The sequence below is a fragment of the Wyeomyia smithii genome, chromosome 2 (assembly GCF_029784165.1).
Source record: "Wyeomyia smithii strain HCP4-BCI-WySm-NY-G18 chromosome 2, ASM2978416v1, whole genome shotgun sequence".
NCBI lineage: Eukaryota > Metazoa > Arthropoda > Insecta > Diptera > Culicidae > Wyeomyia > Wyeomyia smithii.
Genome location: NC_073695.1, coordinates 49,734,786 through 49,754,591, shown reverse-complemented (window position 1 = coordinate 49,754,591; position 19,806 = coordinate 49,734,786). Strand labels below are relative to the sequence as shown.

The window sequence follows — 19,806 nt, the reverse complement described above, 5'->3', positions numbered from 1 at the left end:
TGAATTTCCAACCGTAGCCGTGTGCGAATCGTTCCTGTCACCAGAAGCTGATCCTGAGTTCGACTGTGTCGATACCGAATATATAGCTGACGAGACATCCCTTTTCATAGCTCAGCCGTTTGTACTTTATACTATTTGTACATTACTTATTAAGGAAATAAAATTCAATACCAATTGAATTTTTGTTTCAAGAGATAACATTAATTTTTGATTAATGATAACTATCTTCATCGGAGAAGTGTGAACCAAAAACAACCAGCTTTAATTGCTTAACTATTCAACGTACAAGAAATTATATCTGCGGAAATGAGAAATGAACCAATTTCAACATCGAATAACGTAAATTAAAGTATTTTATTTTTCTAACTGCATGTTTTACTTCATACAAGATGTAAATAGAAGAAAACCTACTAGCAGCTCTTCCGGCATGTTCCAAGCAACTACACGAACGTACTGCGATAACTTACTCGGCACAATTCGCCCCTAGCGCTTGCCCGCAGCGGCGGTATGGCCTTCCGCGGTGGAAAAGAACCACAACGTAACGTTACACCTAGTATGAAACGCTACACCAACGTCGCGGATAAATGAAATTGACGATGCATTTTAACTGCAACTGCACCGTGACATGCAATGGAAGCCATCGGATCAGCACTCGCGAGGCAGGGGAATTTACAGAATAGGCACACGGACTTGTATTGAATTAAGATAATTGGCAGATAGCGTTCGAATATGTTTCAAATTTTACCATTCCGTGCACGGTTCGGCACCGGCACGGTAGGTTCGTCGCTTAGCTAAGTGGGGTCAGGCGAAATCTCTCAATTGAAGTGGATAAGCACCTGAGACCACCACCACCAGCACCTTCATCATCATCGGGAGGGCAAGGAATCGGTCGACCTCAGCGCTACGAGAACTACAGAGCCGCGACTGCATGTGTTTTGATAAATTTATGAAAAAGTACAAATCCCTCATCCCTCCCTTGCACAACCGCTGCTATCCTTCAGTTTAGATGGGTTTAAGTGTAGATGAAAAATAAAAACACCGTACCGAACCTTTTCTTGAAGCCCCGGCTTAACCTGTGCGGCCACAGCGGAGGTACTTTAGGTGCGCAAAAGTTCGTATGAATATTACATAGTAAATTGATTGAGTTAAGTATTTCTCAACTCGGCTTCGGCGGGTCGTCGTTGTAGCATTTTGACGCGACTAGCGCGGCTCCGGGCGACCCCCACTGGGTTTTTAGAATCAGAGGCGTACACAGTCTTAGAGCTCCATTAGGTTGCGACACCGCAAAATTGCCGTTGCTTGTTCGAAACTAACGATAGTTTTATTTTGTCGAATGTTAAACAGCAATATTCTTTACATGCATCGTGATGCGGGAGCGCGCCGCTAAACTAAAGTTGGTTAAAGTGTTGGCAGGAAGGCGCGAGAGCGTGCAATTAGGGTGCATTAGCGAAAAAATTGACGAGCGCAAAGTGCGTTGACACAACACACAACGGTGGAATAAATTAGAATTTTATTATTTTATAATCATTGGCTCGAGATTGAATTCCGCGATAGAGATGAATGTCGTGCAATTGCTGGCTTCGATCTTTCAGATCGTTCAACGGTGGACTTAAACTATTGAGAGAAACAAGTACAATTAGCGTACGGTTAGTAAATGGAATTGAACAAATTGTCAGCAAGTAGTTGAGTAGGATTTAAGCGCTCCCCGAGCACAGACTGTATTCACATGAAAAATATACTTTCACTCGACAGAAATTGGAAGGATTAAATACCAACCAGCAGCCCGCTTGCATGTTTTGCGCTCAAAAGATCACATGTCTTTCTTTGCGATCACATCATTGCCGAAAATAGCACCGCCACCATATAGGCGTGTGTGATTGAATAAAAGAATGACTAATCGGATCGCTTGCGACGCCAGCGGAATATCCCGCTGACGATGTCGTCCGGGCTGTAGAGAAGACGGACGAAATTTGGTATAATTCAAACATACGCATCACACGGTATGTTATTTTTTTTTTTAAATTTTCATCTGCCAAACTATCTCGCATGTTTGAGCCGCTGCAAGGTGAAAGACACGGTCGGCAAACGACAATGGGTTCAACATTTAGCCTACGGCGAATTGCCGACTTCCTTTCTTCTTTCGTTTTCTCATTTCTCCGTCAACCGGAACGGGTAAAGGGGTTATCAGCGCACACATTTAGGCATCAATTTGGTTTCACTGTTACTACATGCTAGCATGTGAATGGGAGAAATAATTAATACTCTAAAATCAGCACCGATTTATCAACGACTATGCTAATGATAGCAATAGTCAACAGCCATTTCAGCCCATAGTACTGAAGCATTTTCGAACCGCTGATTCCAGAAAATGCTCTAGTTTTTGACTCCTATTTTAACCATTTTTGTATATGAGGGAAATAAAAACACAATTTATCTTTTGAGGTACAAAATATTTCTCAACAACTTTTTATTGCTTGCTTTGAATCCCAAAAATAAGACAAAAGTAGAGTTCTAAACCTTTTTTTGAAAACGGATGTTTTGCCTTTCTCCTAGAAAGGTATAGCAATCACTTGCAAAACCGAAAATATAAAAGTGCTTCAAAGAGCCGAATGGTATATATCACTCGACTCAGCTCGACGAGCTGAGCATTTTCTGTATGTGTGTGTGTGTATGTGCAGATTTTTATTCTCACTCACTTTTCTCAGAAATGGCTGGACCGATTTTCATGAAATTAATTGCAAATGAAAGGTCTTGATGTCCCATAAGACCCTATTCAATTTTATTGTAACTCCTTTGACTCCTATTTTCCTGATTTATATTATCCTGATTTATAGTTTAGGGCTACTTGAAATACCCTTAACTTTCGAATTTTATAAAGATTGAACTTGTGGTTCAAAAGTTATGTAAAGAAACGTGTTCTAAAGACTGTTTAATCTCACTCATGTTTCTCAGAGATGGCTGAACCGATTTCCATAAAATCAGTGTCAAATGGAAGGTCTAGTTGCCCCATAAGACCCTATTGATTTGTTTTGCAATCGGACTATTACTTTGCCTGCTATATTTAAAAATGTGAAATCCAGCTATGAAAAGGAACATATTCCAAAGACTACTTGAACTCACTCACTTTTCTCAGAGATGGCTGAACCGATTTCCAAAAAATTAGTGTCAATTAATAAATCTAGCTGCCTCATAACACCCTATTGAATTTCACCGTAGTCGAACTGTAACTTCGTCTGTAATGTACCGAAATGTGAAAATCACGAAACTTCATTATCTCAAAAACTACACAACCGAATTGATTAATATTATCATCAAATGAGCAGGCTAGTTAAGGGTTAACTGATGAATTATCATTCAACACGTGGTTTCAAAGTTTGGCTGCCCTATACGTTCCCATTTCATTTGATTATAATCGTACTTAAGCAACCGTTATGTATTAAATTGTTAATAAAACAACGAAGTCTATTATCTCAAAGATTACATGACTTATTTGAACATAACTAGTGTCATACGAACGAACTTACAAATAAAAAACTTCATAACAATTTGATATGTGGCTCAAAAGTTATGGTAAGAAAAGAATTTCAAAGACTATTTAAAACTATACCTGCTTTGATCGATATACGTACTATTTGAACGTTCCAAATTCATTGATTCCTTGCGATGTGTTCAAAGTCAGCAAATGCACGACGAATCGGCCATAGGATATGATCAAAGTCAAATAACAAATCGTTTGAAATGATTGGTTTGATCGAAATGACAACTTTTGGCTTCTGTACATCGCCCTAATTCTGAATATATCATATTGGGTGGTATTCGGTCTTTTCAGCAGACTTTCTGGCATCAATCTGACACCGGAAATCCTCATATTGGGAGGTATTTAGTTATTTTGGTTATTTCCACAAACTAAAAGTGGTCGTCTTTAAATTCAAAATGGTGTCCAGGGTCAATGTTTGGTTTCTATGCATCATCTCGATCACGGAAATATCCATATTGAGTATTATTCGGTCGTTTTCGACTGTTTTTCAGAAGTTGCCATTTAGCAATTCAAAATGGTACCTGAAGTCAATTGTCAGCTCATTGCATCATTCTGGTTCCAGAGATATTCATGTTGGATGGTATTTGGTTATTTCAAACTGTTTTTTACAGTCGCCATCTTGGATTTCAAAACGGTATTTAAGATAATTTCTGGCCTCTGAGCGTCATTCTGGTTGAACGTTTTTAGAGGTAACAAATATGTCCATAATGGTTCGACGTCCCTCCCTCTTCTGGAAGCACATGTTCCTGAAAAACAGCACTTACCACTCCGTGGTAATATGAGCCAATCTTGAGATATAACATTTTTACGAAAAATTATTTACGAAATTCAGAACTATTTTCGTAAAAATGCTATATCTCGAGATTGGCTCATATTACCCCGGGGTGATAAGTGTTTCTTACGTAAAATTTTCCAAGAAATGCGATGAAACCATCAAATTTGAAATAAAATTAGCTGCGTTCGCCGAAAAATGCAAATTTAGTTTTAAAATAAAAATAATCTATCTGGCAACACTTCCGGTCAAAAATAATGTTTTTCTGGATTCCTTGGTTTATTTTCCTCAAAATTCACCTATCACTATCTTTCGGGTGTTTTACGTCTATAAATTGTAAAAAAAAAAAAAATTATGAAGTATAAAACTTTTACCGTAAAAATGTTATATCTCGAGATTGGCTCATATTACCTCGGGATTATAGTTGTTTCTTATGTGAAATTTTCCAAGGATCACGATGAAATTATCAAATTCCTAATAGAAATGGCTGCATTTGCCGAAAAATGTAAATTTGGTTTTCAAATACGAAAATAATTTATCTGGCAACACTTCCGGCCAATACTTATATTTTTTTGGATTCCTTGGTTTATTTTCTTCAAAAATCATCTATCAGTATTTTTCGGGCATCTCGCGTCTATGAATTGTAAGAAAAAGAAAAAAGAGATTTTGAACAAAAAATGCGTGACATTGCAATAAACAGGGGGGTCCCACATAGCGGGGGTATTCCAATCAACACCAAATTTGGGATTTTTCCAAAGTGACAGTAGATGAATAATTCTCCCAACTTTGAGCAAAATCTGTGATGGTCGTGTCCAAGTTTGTGCTTTTTCGTGGTCACTTCGTAGGGAATAGGGGTGTGCGAAACTGGCTTTTCTGGTGTCGAAACGAACCGAAATGAAATTAAGCCTTAATTTCGGTTTCGCTAAATTAGTCGAAACGAAATCAAGGTGGATTTCGAGTTCTCGAGACGAAACGGTGGTCTCTAAATTTCGCGAAATTTCGAAAAGTAAAAGAATTGTTTCTGAAACATAGCATTACAATGATTTGAAACGTTGGAGCGTACGCTAACGAAGTACCCTTCAGCAGCTGATCGCAAAGTGCTTACCTGGTTGACTAAGAGTAACGTAGGTAGTCAGATATCGATAAACCGACAATGGCGAGAAAATCAAAAATGTTAAAAACTAAATGCAACTATGTTTAAAATGGTAATCCTTCTTTCATAGCACTTTCATCATTCAAAATCCAAGTTTTGTCCTAGAGCTCGCACTGGAAAACATGAGAGATGGTAGGTAGGTTTTCAACCATTCCTGTGAGTTTTGGTGTCCCTAGCAAAGATAACTTTTCCAAAGAGTTTTTCCCTATGCAAACGTAAAAGCGACGAATCCGATAAGCAATTCCTCGGCGGCCTTCTGATGCATTTCTACATTCTCTAAAAGCAGCAAAATTCACAGGAATGGTTGAAAAGCTGAAAAACCTTTGGAGGGCAACCATTTTGAGCTTAAGGGCCACTTTTTTCGCTCTTGTCGACCAGTGTTATTGAATTTTTTTTAACACCGTTTAGTCAGACTAGACTAAGTGACATCTTTATCAATTCGAGAAAAACAAAATTTAAGTTAACTATTCTGTAAACTTTGATGTTTTCAATATGTTTGCACATTTTTTAATATAACTCTAAATTACTTTTTAACTGAGCAGTTCCACAAAAAATGTCCCAGTTTCAATATTTTTTGTCATTTTTGATTTGGCATAAACGTTTCTATAGGCTGAGAAGCTATTTAAAATGCTATTTTGGGAGGATTATTGTGATTATAAATATTTTCAGAGCCAAAAGTTTTTTGATCAGTGTAACGTCTCTGGAAAAGTTTTAGATAGTAATTTTATCTTTCCGATAAAAAAAACTCAAAAAATTTATTTTTTAATGTAAAAGAAACATTAAGATTAATATAAAAAAAATAAAAAATAAAACAAACCCCTACAATACTAAAATAGGTTTATCTGCTGACATTTTACGTTGATCAGACACCTACCATTCGATTCCTGAGACTTTTTTACGCAAAATAAGATATAATTTGACTACCACTTTAAGATATTAGCGAATTACCATTAATACTCAGAAATAATCGATACTATTTTGCTTTGTGAAATATACTAAAACTATGCCAAAACCGGTTTCGTAGAATCACCGTTTTGAGCTCAGTTTTTGTCCGATTTAAGATCTGTTTTTTTCGAAATATGGGTGAAAGGATGCTAATATGTGGAAAAATCCTTAGAATTTTGATATATGGCCTCAAAACAAAATGGCGTCGAAAAAACCACAAAAATTACCGGTTTCTCAAAAATTCAAAATGGGGCCATTGTTGCCCCTTAAGCTGAAATATGTTCAAACTCAGGGAAATTTATATTCGCATCAAACTTCATCAAAAAATCATACATAGGAGCCAAGGCAAAAAAATTGTTGCACTGTCTTATTCTAAAGAAGTAAATGCCATATAAAGCAAAGCCTGTTTAAAACAAAAAAAAATTTCTTCGTTCAGATAAATTTGAAATATGTTTCAAAAAATTGATTACAGTTAATTGCTGACAACTCTCAAACTTTCCGTGACACTTATTAATTATCAAGTCGTGTCAAATAAATTTAATAATTAAAAAATTGCGAAAGCTTCGTCTTGACTTAGTGGCAATAATAAATTTTAAGTCAGAGAAAAGACTACGTGGTCTATTCGTTAACCCCCACACCCCCCGCGTGAATTTTCGTGGTTTTTTGAAAACCCCCCCCCTTCACCCTATATATGACTACGTGGTTTGGGAACGGCCCCTTTTGAAACAAACCAAAAATCATTTTTCTTTCAACCAATCAACAGTTAGAATGGAATGTTGTAATGCAACAAACAAATAGTTTTCTTTTAACTCAATTAAGTTATTCGTAATCATCCTCGTTTTTTATTTCTCGTTCTTTCTAACCTTTCTTTTCTTCTACCTTGTATATTCGTCAAATGCAAAGTCAGAATCACTTTTATGCTATAATCTGAACTTGTTTTGACATTGTAAAATTTTGTGTCCCCTAAAACAAGAGTAACATTTCTCAGTTATGTATTCAACGAGAGCGAACCATGTACTTTTTATTCATTCATTGATAAAGTATACTTTTTTGGTAACACGTTTAAAATATTTTTGATAAGGTACCTGGCAATTTTGAAACCTATGCTCACTTTGGAGTCAGAGTGTTTTGAAACAATACTAAAAATTCAGGCAATTACAACTTTTTCTGCTTGACACATCGATCACTCTGTCTGCACACTATAAGGCATGATATCTGGTCAGCCTAGTGATAGCAATGAACTATCTGAAAAAATACATTTAAATACACTACGGTGTGCGAAGAGGAGTCCTCTAACACAGAGAAATCCGAAAAAACGCTTAAAAATTTTTACAAGTCGAGTAGCATAGAACATTTGGCCTGTTAGATAGAGCTTCAGAGCTTTAGTTTTGACAGAAATTGCTATGCCCTCCTAAACGAAAGACAAAAAGTGACCTTGTGCGCTGCAAATATAACCAGATTTTGATGTACGTAAAAGATGCGTAAAATTTATTCCTTCACACAAACAGTAATGACATGAATTTTATACTCTGCGTGAATAAAAAATACCTCCCGCATGATGTTACGGTTTAGTCTTTAAAAACAAAAATTACCGGCTAAGAGTTTATTCTACTATGTCTGACTTAGTATACCAGATATCTGTTGAGATATATTCAATTTAATTTATAGTCGCAATGAGCACAAACCAAAATAAAGTAATGATGTGCATCGGAAATTTGGTCCGAAATTTCGCGAAATTTCGTAATCGTCGAAATTGGAAGTTTAATTTCGCGAAATTTTAGGCGGAATTTAGCGAAATTCAACGAAATGTTTCGGCAATTTCGCGAAACCGAAATTTCGCGAAATTTCGGGAAATTTCGAGTTTTGCGAAATCATACGAGATTATTCGAAATCTCGCACAGCCTCAGTAGGGAATGACCCATATTATTCTATTTTTATAGTATCAGATGAATCTCCATCAAGCATGACAGTAACCAAGCGCCTCCATTGAAAAGTTATTAGATCGATCCTTTTGCATTAAATTTCGGAATTTATATCTACAACATTGCCAGGATAATTTACATTTGGTTGTCATTGATATAAAAATGTGCTCGTTCATAACTGTCACAGAAAAAGTCAATAAGTACAAATAAAATTTGGCTTGGGCAGCTTCCTCCAGGTCAAAATTTGTGTTTTATGTCGTCAGTAATGTTCCTATATTTTGACAACGGTGTGTGGTTTGCTCTCAATGTTATGTTCTCTAGAATATTCTTGTTGAATACTTTTTAAAAAATATGATGTTGTGATTTTTGTAATTGATGATATCTTCTCGAGCATGCTTGGTTTCGCTCTTTTGCTCTTTGAATGCTCATTAGGCTATATTTTGTCGAAGAGGCAGAATTCGAACAAGTCATATATGAAGGACTTGTAGAGACACTCTATCTTTACAAATTTACTTTACAGCATGTTTTCGAGTCTGTAACATGATGTACGCAATACGCATCCTCTATATCATGTTAAATTTTTGTGGCTTGACGCATTTCGACACTGCCATTCTACGCATAATTGTCCCACGTTAGTTGGGTCGATTTTTGTTTGTTTGTTAGAGATACTTAAACCTTGTAGACTGCTTTGTCTACTGAACGCATTACTTTTCTGTGTAATGTACACGGTCCATAATTTTTTTTTAGAATTTATATGGGCAGTTGTCCACGGAGGAAGGAAGGGGTGTCAAAATCGTTACCCAAGTAACACACAAAATATGTTAGAAAAGAATTAACAATGACAGTAGTCATATATTAGTACTATAAGCGCAATCGAAAACTTGTGCTTTATATTCTTGTTCTCGAGATGTTGTTTTATTGCATAATTGTATTTTATAGATTATTGAATTTAAACTGCCGCTGCTTGTCCGTAACTTGTGTTTATGATGTTATCGAAACTGCACAGAGAACAACTTAAAATATATAATTTGCGAGAAGTTGTTTTTCATCAGTGATTCCACCACATTTCGAAAACAAGCTCGTTTTTTCCTGGTTTGGAGAGATTTTTCAATAGCATGGATTGAACGAACAATAACTATTAAACGAATGGCACTTGTTTTTAAGTTGTCTTCCAGATGTTTGCACTATTGTAAAAACTGTGTATAAAATGCCCAGCCGGGGCAGCCGCGCCTGTTCAACATTACACGCCTAATAACAATATTACGTAACTGCAAAGTACTTTTTTTATGATTGGTCTTAGTATTCTGCAGCCAATGCAAAAATACTGGATCAAATTGTTATTAAAATATTAGAATGATTTCATTAAAACTATTCGAGGTGGGTAAAAATGTGCCATGAAAAAATAAACAAAACGCTTGCAGTGTAACCAATATCACTTCATTTTATGTTACCGTATATCTAACAATGTTTTGTAGCTTTGTTATATTTTAAGTCTAGATAACGTTGAAACTATGCGAAAACAATTTTAATATTCAAGCTACAGAAACAATCCATTTTGAAAGGTTGTACATTGTTTTTTATGATCAATTGAAAATTTATTGGCACTCACTGACGAGACGATTGTCGATTTAGTTGCACTGCGCATAACAACAGCACATTTGCGCATGCGCTGGGTAAATGTTGTCATAGCAACGCCTTTGCGCATGCGCTTTGTTATTGCGAATTTTGACCCACGAATGCGCGAATTTCTTTATTCCACTGGGTCAGTGCAGATCTACCGAAGAAAAAAGAAACGACATTGCGATTTACTACGCATGTAAGAAAGAGATGCCAGATAGTTGTTCACGAACTAAGCCCATGCGGTAGGGATGGGCAATACTTGTATCGATACCGACGGTATCGATACATGGAGCTGAAGTATCGAGTATTTCGGCATCGATACTCGTTGCTAGCAATGAGTAGCGGTATCGATAATTTGCCAACGATACTTTGAAACGATACCGATACCACCGATGCCTTCTTTTGGGAATAGGCGATACCAACGGTATCGATACTTTTGCAAAAAGCGTCGAGTATTTTGGCATCGATACTTTATATACCGATACCACGATACTTGGTATCGTTTTGTGCAAAAGTATTCGGGTACTCAGGTATCGATACTTCAGACAGTATCGCCCATCCCTTCCATGCGGTGGTGGGCTAAATTGGCTCTTCGAAATTAAATAAATTAGCGAAAAATTGCATAATCTATTTTCCACTGATTGACAAATACAAAACGGTATCCAATGAATGGCGCATGATTTTTTCTGAAGTAAAACACAATGTTTCACCATGAAATTTGACGCGCACGTAGAACTTTGTATTACAAGCATCGAAACGTTGATCTAATATTATTTCTTATTTTCCGGTGATTATTCGAAACGCCATAATCACTATTCTTTGGTTATTCTTAATATCAATCAGCGCCGTTCGGCAATATCTTTTATTTAGAAGTTTGATGTTTGCGTCAACGATGTTTTGATTAGTTAGCAATTACAACTTGAAAATAACCTCTTTTGAACGTTTTCTTACCGTATTGGTACTCGAGATATATAGTTCAGCTTCAGTCTAACAAGTTGGCTTGCTTTCATGAAGTTATATAATACTTCATATAGCACCAGTACTTGTTATAGTAGCCTTCAATATTTGCGCTTTTCTAGTGATAAAGATGTCAAGGAAAAAAAAGGTAATGTCAACTGAAATCTATAACTGGAGGTTGTGTTAGAGGAGTTATCTCAACTGTTCTATAACAACGTGTGTTACTTGGGTAAAAATCTGTCCACGTGGAATGTGGATGGCTCCATAGCGAAAAAAATTCACTGATTTGAACAAAACGATAATTCCAGATTTCATGCAAATTAGATATTTAGATGAAAAATTTAGTTGTCCAAAATTCTTCTGAACATTTTTCTAACAAACTTTTTCGTGCCCTGTCAATGAAAGTTTTTGTACGTTTTCGGAACAGTATATTTTAATTGTGCTTAAGTACATTTTTATTGTACACCGATCCATTATTTTGTCCTTTATTTGTGCTTTTGCTGTCCTACATCCAGCTGGTGTTATACAACCAACTGTAAATAATATCACCGACTGCAAGTGGAGTTGGTTTGAATACGAAACTAAATTGAATTAGAGGTGATAGGCATCTGCGTCATTTGCACCGACACACTGCACACTGAGACGGTGTTGTGCTGCAACAGCAGCAGCAGCGACCGGATTCATCAATCATCATGTAATTTCAGTGTGAGCTTGCAAACCGTCAGAAACCGTAGAAAAAAATGTTCCATTGCGCGCCTGTCAGCAGCACCACCAGCGCCATTCGGGCAGACACCTCTGAAGCCTTCCTTCCATTGCCTGCCAGCCTTTGGGAGCGGCAGCCAGCAGCAGCAGCTGTTATTGCTCCAGCGCGGGGGAATATTAGTTAAAGCAAATATTTAGCGTTCCTGCACTGCCATACTGGCTGCCAACAGGCCTCACAGCACACCACCAATTGGAGATTAAAACGTAATTACTGACCATTAATTATGACAGTTTTCTGCCCGAGACCGAGCTGCCGGAGTGTCGTAACCGAAAGAACACCGATCCATGCAGGTTGTTATAAAATAATGATTAGATGAGGTCATAGCGTAAGGCGAGGTAATCGCTACACGGCAGAAACGGAACATTCACTGATTTGTTCGAGTGGACTAGGTTGGATTTAAATAAGTGCATCCCTCAAGCTTGTGCGCCTAACCGATGTTTTCCTGATGACTACGTGACTGAGGCTTCTAATTGGCTCATTTCGGACATGACTAATGATGCCAATCCGGCGGAACAACATATGAGCGATTGCATCCGATAAGTTGCTGCTCAACTCGTAGATGCTACTTACATGATTGCATATCATATTGGAAGGTTGAACAACAACAATGACTTGACTGTTGTGAAGATAGTCTCAGTGGTATTTCGCCTAACAAACACCAAAAGTAAGCGATTATGTATATTAATTTTAACTTTTTTAGCACAAACAAGCAACGAAACTGTAGATTTCATTGTTGATAAAATCGGGGTCACCTATAATCAAAAACTGAAATGATTGGAACAACATCTTATAAAACAAACAAGAAAGCTACAAAGTAACAGTGATATCCTCGTTTACATCACAACCGAAAACCAATCCCCGTCTGAGTCATGACACATGAATCAGAGCGGTGTCGTGTAACAAAACAAACCTTGGTTATGATCAAACATCATACCTAAAATAGAGTTTAATCCCGGTGACCCTTATTATGGTACTGCCAGAAACCGCAAAGTGAAGTCGGTTTCTGCGGTGCCGACTGTCAGGTGTCAATCAAAAAATTGGTGAAGTATTTCTCTGTTTTTTTTTGTGTTTCTCTGCCTGCTCGCCTTCTCGCAAGGAACTTAAATGAATATGAAAAAACAAAAAATATTGCTCATTGTTAATTAGCTTGTCCTTTGGGAAACATCAACTCAAAAAATATTAAGTCAAAATTTAATTCAGTGGCCTCTTATCTATTTTTCTGAATAGCAAATTTTAATGTTATTGAGTGTAATGAACGTACACTTAATAATTAATGGTAATAAATCGAAATGTGTATTTTTGATACCGAATACGGACCGTTACAGCCCATCACCGAAGAAGCATCACCGCGAGATGGTGTTGCATCTTGCGTCTATAGAAAGTTGCGCAAATTACAGCAATCACGGGACCAATTCACACAACTTGCTACGTGATTGTAATCATTTTGCAGCTACTTCTAAACGCCCTATTCATTTTCGCGTTAGATTTCAATTTTACAACCGCCAGCTTTGGCAGCAAGCAGCCATCCTTAACTGTTTTGGTGGTGGAGCTCCAAGCAGGGGGAGGAAGGGACAACGCACATCTATCACGTTTCTTCATCTGCACAGCATCGTACACCGCCATTCAGCCTGATTTGAGCAACGACGCAGCAATAGAAAGAAACAAATCAAGTGGTACTCACGATCTCCATCGTCGAAAATCGCCGTGGCTCACGGTTCCCCTTTCAGAAAATGAGGAGGCGTGCTTGAAAACTGCTTGTGAATGAGCACGAGCACATACACTTGAGACCACCGCACCGCGTGCTCTTCAAATTGTGCCGTCGTCGTAGCGTTTTCTTGGATATTTCGCCGAGGCGGTTGTGTTTTCGAGAAATTAATTATGATTTTGATCGATGAGTTGCACAGGACTCAGGTGTATGTAATTTCTTAGTGTTTTTAATATTTCTTCTCCCTTCTTTACCCTACTGAAAGGGCTTTTTTGTTGGATAGCTACCAAGAGTTGTAAACAAATTGAACAGTAAACAAAATGTTTTTATCGGATTGATGAAGCACACGTTGATTGGTTATTTACAACCTACAAACATGCTTGAAGAAAGATCAAAAATCATGCTAACTAACCTTTCGAGCGTTACAGAAACCTTGATATTTAAACAACAACAGAGTGTCTAATAAAACAGAATAGTCAAGAAAATATGTGTACGAATTAAGGAAATCGAATCTTATGAAATTATTTACAAAAATGAGTAAGAACTTTGAAATGTAAAAAAAAGTAAATATGCGTTTAAAACATGCACCGTGCCCTAAGGGTGCTTATCGTTCATCTCATATCGTAAACCCCATTGGTTTTTATTATCAAATCTTTTAATCGATTATTTAAATGATTATATCACAACCCAAAATAAAGTAGTTATGCGTAATATCTGGGCGTAAAATTTTATCAGAATCACAACATTACCGTATGTTATAAAACATCAGCCAACATCGTTAACGCTAACACTTTTATCATTACTTTTGCAAATGTGAAACGCAATTAAGCGGACAAGCAGTCGCAATCACAGTCCTGATATCTCGCGAGCACGCCAAAAGCAACAAATCCAATCACACTTCAATCGAGCTGCTGACGGTCAAAAAGATTTTTGTTTTTTGTTTCCCAAATTAACGAACCTTCTGCTCTGTATAGCAGCCCATAAACAAAGATATAAAACGGAGCACACAGAAACATAAAAGTTGGACTGAATCGAACACAACCCGAGAGCTTTACATCGACTTGGCCAGCAAATGTCAGCTAATATTTTATATTCATTTCTGTCTCCTACTGCCGTTTTTATACGGAATATGATACTAACTTATTGCACAACACATGAAATGTGGAATGAATGGATTATATTGGTAATCATTATAATCAGATCGGGTTTACGAGTTTTGTGAGCTATTGATGGACTCATGCGACACGTGCTATCTAATAAGAATATTAATCCAAAATAATGATTAATTTTAGACAACAACAAAAAAATATGATAGATGACTTAATTGATGCAACAACTACAGTGAATAATGTTTGTTTCCTGCCTAAACATTCCTGCAACTTATAATAACTACCGATGACTCCTTAGCCTTGAGCAAAACACAATAATTTATTTATTAATTTCCTCTGTCGCAAGGACCCTGCTGCATAGAAAACAAATGTCCACGCCTCAAACGCGGCTGCCCAGTTACAATTAGCATCGGTAATTTATGCACAACACCAGTACCGACCTAACTATTGCGCACATACACACAATCACACCAGGAATGCTCATTAATTGCCGGTGAACCGCGGTTTGCATGCGGGCACCGTGCAATTTTGCACAACCAGTGCAAATCTTAAATATAATTTAATATTCATTAACAATCTATCTAATCTGCCGACGTTTTTCCTCTCTTCCCCCCAGCTTGTCCTCTTTGGAGTTTGAACCGACGAAGCGCACGCTTGGACACAAAGAGTTCGCGAGGCAGCAGGCGTCCTCCACCCATCATCCCAGCTTCGCCTAAGCTGAATAATAAAAGCCATCAGTCGAAAATAAAACATTCAATAAAATAAACTACACATGCACATGGGAATTAAATAATTGCGAAAACGCTTCGGTCTTTAGCAGCATCACCGGTAGGCAATAGCCACACGCGAATTTTGCTGCCGCCGCCGAACGATGAATGAATGATTGCGAAACCAATTGCAAATAATCGCCGCTGAAAGAAAAATCCCCGATAAGTATCGATCCGTCACAAGAACATAGGGCAAACCCGCGTTCTTCGGGAGGTTTTAGTGTTAGTGAACAGTAAATGTGTTTAGTTTAGCTTTTCTTTAATCGCTGAATGTCTTATAACTTAACTATATTTGAGATTTTGGTGATATTATTAGCATAAATCTTCGATTTTATTTTACGTCAAAACTTCAGTTTAAGTGCCATATAGCAGTGTTGAGTGAATTCGCCATAGAACATAGAAGAATATAATTTTTCTTGCCTCCCATCATCAGTGTCTTCGTACTGGCTGCTAATGAAAGCCTCGTGAAAGCTATTGAAAAACGAAACAAAGAGTTAAAAGAGGGAAGCCACAAAAGAAACGTTATGTGCAAAAGCAAACGATGAAAGAAAAATGATAACCAATTTTAGAAACCATGTGAATGTCCGTTCGGACTGATGACAGTTTTATAAACGTCGACAGGAGGCAGTCGACAGTTCTATATATACAACTAATTAATTGGCAGCCGAAAGGAGCGGCTTTGGAAACTGCAAAAAAAACTTTGAAGGTAAGAAAATAATGTTAATTTTCGGATTCGAGTCTGTGTTTTAGAGAAGGGGTAATCTTAGAGAAGGGATAGTACCTAACTAAAAGTCAACAATTTATCATTATAGAAAGAAATTTCTTAAGATTACTATTGAAGAATATTTGACCCAAACATGAATTGAAAAGTCCTAAACGCGTATTTATGGTATTTATGACATTTGTCACATTTACGTCATTCATGAGGTTTCTGACATAGATGACATTTGTGGAACATTTATAACATTTATGACATTTATGACATTCATGACATTTATGACATTTATGACATTTATGACATTTATGACATTTATGACATTTATGACATTTATGACATTTATGACATTTACGACGTTTATGACATTTATGACATTTATGATATTTATGACATTTATGACATTTATGACATTTATGACATTTATGACATTTATGACATTTATGACATTTATGACATTTATGACATTCATGACATTTATGACATTTATGACATTTATGACATTTATTAAATTTATGACATTTATGACATTTATGACATTTATGACATTTATGACATTTATGACATTTATGACATTTATGACATTTATGACATTTATGACATTTATGACATTTATGACATTTATGACATTTATGACATTTATGACATTTATGACATTTATGACATTTATGACATTTATGACATTTATGACATTTATGACATTTATGACATTTATGACATTTATGACATTTATGACATTTATGACATTTATGACATTTATGACATTTATGACATTTATGACATTTATGACATTTATGACATTTATGACATTTATGACATTTATGACATTTATGACATTTATGACATTTATGACATTTATGACATTTATGACATTTATGACATTTATGACATTTATGACATTTATGACATTTATGACATTTATGACATTTATGACATTTATGACATTTATGACATTTATGACATTTATGACATTTATGACATTTATGACATTTATGACATTTATGACATTTATGACATTTATGACATTTATGACATTTATGACATTTATGATATTTATGACATTTATGACATTTATGACATTTATGACATTTATGACATTTATGACATTTATGACATTTATGACATTTATGACATTTATGACATTTATGACATATATGACATTTATGACATTTATGACATTTATGACATTTATGACATTTATGACATTTATGACATTTATGACATTTATGACATTTATGACATTTATGACATTTATGACATTTATGACATTTATGACATATATGACATTTATGACATTTATGACATTTATGACATTTATGACATTTATGACATTTATGACATATATGACATTTATGACATTTATGACATTTATGACATTTATGACATTTATGACATTTATGACATTTATGACATTTATGACATTTATGACATTTATGACATTTATGACATTTATGACATTTATGAAATTTATGACATTTATGACATTTATGACATTTATGACATTTATGACATTTATGACATTTATGACATTTATGACATTTATGACATTTATGACATTTATGACATTTATGACATTTACGACATTTATGACATTTATGACATTTATGACATTTATGACATTTATGACATTTATGACATTTATGACGTTTATGACATTTATGACATTTATGACATTTATGACATTTATGACATTTAGGACATTTATGACATTTATGACATTTATGACATTTATGACATTTATGACATTTATGACATTTATGACATTTATGACATTTATGACATTTATGACATTAATGACATTTATGACATTTATGACATTTATGACATTTATGACATTTATGACATTTATGACATTTATGACATTTATGACATTTATGACATTTATGACATTTATGACATTTATGACATTTATGACATTTATGACATTTATGACATTTATGACATATATGACATTTATGACATATATGACATTTATGACATTTATGACATTTATGACATTTATGACATTTATGACATTTATGACATTTATGACATTTATGACATTTATGACATTTATGACATTTATGACATTTATGACATTTATGAAATTTATGACATTTATGACATTTATGAAATTTATGACATTTATGACATTTATGACATTTATGACATTCATGACATTTGCGACATTTGCGACATTTGCGACATTCATGACATTTATGATATTTTTGATCAGAAACGATTTTAGGATTGTTAAGGCCCGGGGGCCACATACCTTATGGGGGCTCCCCTTTCAGCTGCAAAATTTCAATAAAAAATCGCATCGCAGATTAAAATAAAAAGTAAATCATAGTTAATAAATGCTTTTAATTCTAGCGAAAAACGAGAAAATGTTAAATCTTTAAAAATTTGTTTGTTGTCTTCATAATGGCAGCTGTTGTTCAATTTCATATTGAATTATCGCATCTGTGTACTACCCCGATACATAGGATTAAGGCATTTTTCTGATAACACAGTTGAAAGCTGTTTTCACACTGGAAATTCAATGGCCCATATATTTTAAATGCCAGCATCCCAAAATATTTGTGCGTTGTCAAAATACGGCAACTTTTCATTAGAGAAAGTGCCGGCTAGTGTAAATGTACCTTCTATTGATGCGGCCCGTTACTGAACTAAAGCAGCTTTTTACTAGAGGAAGTGTTGCTACACCAGCTGAAAGGAAGTGCAGCCCCTATCGCTGCTGCTGCTATCCGCTGCCATTGCTCTCTGCTGCCACTGCTAAGTAAGGATTGTTGTAGTCGCTGTTTAGAACTAACATGAGCGGTATCGGCTGAAACAGGCTCTTATATAGGCCAAATAGTACATTTCAAATTACTAGGTCTCTGTGGACCGTGCTTGGGAAAGCAATCATATAACGACCAATCAGAGGTTGAATATAGCGTTTTAACAAGGCTTGACAAATTTCAATAGTACAATAGTTCGAATAATAAAATTACAATTTTCTGCATCTGGGAGAAATCTCAGAAGAATTTCCAACCTATTGCTGCAAGAACGAAGGAAATATAAATGAAAAATATGTCCAATTTCAAATATTAGATTTGAAACTGGACATATTTTTCACTTTTTCCGGTTTTAGATTTTTATTTTACATTCCTATGTAGCCGAGTATGTAGCGGAACTTCCTGAGAGACGTAGTTCTACGTCAAAAATATGTCATATAAAAATATAATGTAGAGAAAGGTTTCAAAAGAATCGTGTTAGTTTTGTTAAGTTTCCAGTTATTTTAAAGTGTCACGAAATTTTCTAGTTTTTAATTTTTTTTTGTGAGGTACGCCAGGCAATGTAAAATGTGGAGTAAAATGGAACAAGAGCCTTGACTTCGGCCGTTGCAAAGTGGGGCGACTCCATACAAAGGCTGGCCAAGCAAAAAAAGTGGCATCCATTTTTTGTTTGGGGCCGTCCATAAAGCACGAAATCAATTATCAATATTTTTGGCACGTTTTTCCTTTTTTTATAGAATTTTATGATCTTTGACCACAAGTAGTGCAACCGAGCGTCCTCCCCATTAAAAAATACGTAATTTATGGACGACCCCTCGAACTAAACAAATTTTGCCTAAATATATATATATATATATATATATATATATATATATATATATATATATATATATATATATATATATATATATATATATATATATATATATATATATATATATGCGACGCCACCATGCCTAGGACCCGCCAACCTAGGAATGGCAAGTCACCGGTATACTGGTGGACCGACGCGATAGCGGACCTCCGTAGCGCGTGCCTCCGTGCAAGACGGATGTTGCAACGTGCACGTACCGATGCACAG

The 19,806-nt window shown here is 35.6% G+C and overlaps 1 protein-coding gene across 3 annotated transcripts in view; it reads left to right on the top strand.

Annotated features, from left to right (window-relative positions):
• Window positions 1–19,806, top strand: part of LOC129721416 (protein grainyhead) — a 425,349-nt gene that overhangs the window by 58,264 nt on the left and 347,279 nt on the right. For all 3 annotated transcript variants that reach the window (XM_055673955.1, XM_055673953.1, XM_055673956.1), the window contains exon 2: window positions 15,101–15,957. The gene's annotated coding sequence lies outside the window, so the exon portion shown is untranslated. The remainder of the gene's footprint in view (window positions 1–15,100; window positions 15,958–19,806) is intronic.